We start from the raw sequence: 4,576 nt of genomic DNA on the forward strand, positions 1-4,576 counted from the left end.
ATAGACTAGGGCTTCCAAGCTTCACCTCAGTTTGTCTCTTATGAACTTTGTGGTTTTGGGCTTTACTCCCAAGTCTCTGATCCACCTTGAGGTAATTTTTTGTGTATGAGGTGAGACATGAAAATGTCAGTCTTACCCAAAGCAATCAACATATTCAATGCAATCCCAACACAGGTACCAAATTCATTTTTTAAGGAGATCGAAGGAGAAATTGTCAAGTTTATTTGGAGAGGAAAGAGACATTGAATAAGCAAAACACTTTTGAGAAACAAAAATGAAGTGGGAGACATAGCACTCCCTGACCTCAAAGCCTACTACACAAACAACTATGAGATATCATTTCACCCCAATCAGAATAGCAAAATATAACAGAACAGCAAGTAACAAATGCTGGCAAGGTTGTGGAGAAAATAGAACCCTTTTTCACTGTTGGTAGGAGTGTAAAATAGTGCAACCACTGTGGAAGGTGGTATGGCGCTTTCTCAAAAAGATACACTATTTGATCCAGCAATTCCACTACTGGGAATACACCCCAAAGAGACCATAACTGACCCCCAAGCAGATATATGCACACCCATGTTTATTGCGGCTTTGTTCACAATAGCAAGGAGTTGGAAACAACCTAAGTGCCCATCAACAAACGAATGGCTAGAGAAGCTGTGGTATATTCGCACAATGGAATACTATGCTGCATTGAAAAAAAGAACTCATGCAATATTATTCAAAATGGGTGGCCCTGGAGGACATTAAGCTGAGTGAAGTATCTCAGTCACAAAAGGACAAATACTGCATGGTGTCACTGTTGTAAAACAGGACTGACCTTGGGGTTGGGGGGAAACTGAGAAAGATAGGTTAAATAATGTATACTGCATTGAAACAGATGAGGGAGAAAACTGTTTAAAAGGGATATGTGATTAGGTATTTTTGTCATGACAGGAGTCCAAAGTGAGGGCTGCATAGTGGAGTGGACCTGGGGGGAGGGTTTGTAAAACAAAGAAAGAATTTTTCTTTTACTTTTCCAAGAGGGTAGTATACTGGGGGGAGGTTTGGGAGGGGAGAAAAGTGCAATAATGAATGAATGGAAATCCAGTCTCTAAATTTTCATTGACAATAATAATAATAATAATACCCACAAAACCTACTACACAGCAGTAGTAACCAAAACAGCATGGTACTGGTACAACGGCAGGCATACAGACCAGTGGAACATAATTGAGAACCCAGAAATAGATCCAGCTATCTGTGGTCAACTGATATTCGACAAAGAAATAAAACCTATCAAAATGGGGAAATGACAAGCTCTTCAACAAATGGTGCTGGCAAAACTGGACTGCTACCTGCAGAAAACTGAAACAGGACCCACATTTCACACCATACATAAAAATACCTCGAGGAAGGCTTTAGTCCTTGATCTTCTGCATTAAATACTTCAAGTCTTCATGTTCAGCAAGCAAATTATGTCATCTCTGTAATTCAGGTTGTTGCGGAGTCGTCTTCTCATCCTAATGTCACATCCTTCTTCATCTAGTTCAGTTTCTCAAATTATTTTCTCACCATACAAACTGATTAAGTATGGAGAAAAGATATGATGCTGACACACACCTTTCCTTAATTTGAACCTTGGTCTATTTGGACAGCTGCTTTCTTGGTCTGTGACTAGGTTTCACATGAGCACAATTAAATGTTCTGAGATTCCTGTGCTTCTCAATTTTAGCCATAATTTGCTATTTGGATAATTTACATACATCACCTTATGTATAGTAGAAGTAAGAGTCTTGTGGGATTATTTTGCTTATCTTTTATGTCAGTTTACATTCTGTAGAGGAAAATGTGGAGCTAAAGTTCTCCCTGACACCCTGCTCCAAAGAACAAACAAACAGAACAAAGAACCTTATAGCTAAGGCCTCAACTTATAGTGAACCTATGAATAGCCAACCTGAATTCCCCCCTATCCTGTGCCATCCTCACTATCTTTGAAACCCTCAAGCCGATTGCTGAAGTCATGCCAATCCATCTAATTAGGGGTCTTCCTCTCCTTTGCTGACCCTCCATCTTTCAAGCATGATGTCCCTTTCAAAGAAAAAGCCTTGCTTAACTACATGTCCAAAGTATGAAAGATGAAGCTTTGCCATCTTTGCCTCCAAGGAGCACTCCAGCTGCGCCTTCTCCAAGACTTTTCTGTTTATTCTCTTGACAATCTGTGGGATATTCAGCACTCTTCTCCAGCACCACAACTCAAAGACATCCATTCTTCTTCTGTCATCATTATTCATTGTCCAGATCTCCTGTGCATAGCAAGTGATTGAGAAGACCATGACACAAATTAGGTGCACAAATTAGGTCTTCAAACTGACATCATTGCTCTTCAGCACTCTAGAGAGGCCCCGGACAGGGGACTTGCCCAGTGCAATATGTCTCCTGATTTCCTGACTGCTAGTCTCAATAGTGTTGACTATTGATGCAAGGAAGATGAAATATTTGACAGCTTCAATCCTTTCTCCATCTATCATAATGTTGACTATTAGTCCTGTGGTAAGGACTTGTGTTTTATTCATGTTGAGATGCAATTCATATTGAAGTCCTTGATCTTCTGTAGCAAATGCCTCAAGTCCTTCTCACTTTCAGTAAGCAAGGCTGTGTTATCTGCAGGCATCTAACAACAGCAAGGCCATAGCAGTTGAGGATGCACAACTTCTTGTGAGAAATTCAAGCCCACCTGCTCCCAGCAACCCAATTCTCAAAGGAGAACTTGGCCTGCAGCTGCTGTTGCTAATGGGAAGTACAGGGACTCTGGACCTATCATGCTGCTGAAAGGAAGGGATGTGAGCACAGCGATGGACCTGTACATCTGGGGCTGTTTCTAGACTTGGCTCACAGGGAAGAAGAGATGGAGAGGGATACGAGGATACTTGTGATTTAGGGTAAGTAGATAAATACAGGTCCTTGGGCCTGTCTTTCATTGTTTTTGTTCAAACATTCCTCTAGGTCGTATAGCCCTGGTGTGTCCACTTGCTGTACAGCGGTAACTTGTGGTTGCTGTGAAGCTGAACACTGTGACACTGATGTGTCAAATGTGTTAATGGTTGGTTACCCAATGAGGACAAAGAGTGGGGTGGAGCTCCCCAATTAAAACAAGCTTGGAAGGAGGAGTGGCATCCACTTCCATAATAGCTTGCCTCTGGAAAACCTAATGAACCTGGAGAGAGGATGAAAGGCACTCAAGTGTCGAGGACTCTCCTTCATAGTGTCGCTCTGAGTCACCTGGGGACTCGATGACACTTAACAACGACAACAGATAAATACCAAGCTCCCAGAACAACTATTCAGGATGGAGGCAAGAGAATGTGAGATGCTCTCACTCTGCTTCAACTAGCTACTGCAACCAATAAATCACCCCTAGAATCCAGGAGCTCTGGTGACTTACTCCTTTGTCAACCCAAAGAAATGCAGTTTGAATCCACCAGCCTCTCTGCAGGAGATGGGCAATCAACTCTTGTGTGATTTACTATCTCAGAAAACCCAGTTCTGACTCGATGACACATGACACAACAGAATTCAGTGGCTTAAGAGCATGATCATTAATTCTTGGTTGTGCATCTTCAGACACTAAGGGGTTCCCTGATCTAAGTTCAGCCCAGGATGGCTTGGCTCTAAGACCCATATTGGGATCAGATCTACTCTGTGTCTCTCTGACTCCACACTCCCGCACACATGCTCACGTGGAGCTACATGAGGTACCTTCTGGGGCCTGGGTCTCCTGCTGGTTCACTACGAGGCCTGCCAAGCTTGGCTAAAACTGATGAACTGCCTCAACTCACACGTTCCAGAAGTGCAGCCAGTCTCGCTGTAGATAAAAGCAAAATCAGTGGGAAGGACAGTTCAGTGTCATATTCTTTTCAAAGGTTTGTGACTCTAGTCTAATCATGAGAAAGCATCAAACCAACCCAGACTGTGGGCCATTCTGGTTAGCATTCCTCTAGATGGTCAGTATTGTGGAAAACAAAAGTCCAGACTCCTGTGCATGTGCAGGGATCTCTGGGCAGTGATGTCACAACAACCTTTTCCTGGGTTGGCTGAAGTCTGTAAATGCTCATCAGACCAGAGTGAACCAGAGCCACCCAGATGTCCCCAGCTGTTGGAGTGTGGCACACAGGCAAGGGTGTAAAGGGAGGCCTGCAGAGAAGGCAGAATCAAGAGCTCCTGTGATCCACCACATCTCCTGTGAGCCACCACATCTCCTGTGAGCCACCACAGTCCTGTGATCCACCACATCTCCTGTGAGCCACCACAGCTCCTGTGCCACCACATCTCCTGTGAGCCACCACATCTCCTGTGCCACCACATCTCCTGTGAGCCACCACAGTCCTGGGAGCCACCACATCTCCTGTGAGCCACCACATCTCCTGTGCCACCACATCTCCTGTGAGCCACCACATCTCCTGTGCCACCACATCTCCTGTGAGCCACCACAGTCCTGTGAGCCACCACATCTCCTGTGAGCCACCACATCTCCTGTGCCACCACATCTCCTGTGAGCCACCACAGTCCTGTGATCCACCACATCTCCTGTGAGCCA

Source organism: Elephantulus edwardii, unplaced genomic scaffold, assembly GCF_000299155.1.
Source record: "Elephantulus edwardii isolate Elephantulus edwardi_28Jun2011 unplaced genomic scaffold, EleEdw1.0 scaffold00286, whole genome shotgun sequence".
In the NCBI taxonomy this organism is placed as follows: domain Eukaryota; kingdom Metazoa; phylum Chordata; class Mammalia; order Macroscelidea; family Macroscelididae; genus Elephantulus; species Elephantulus edwardii.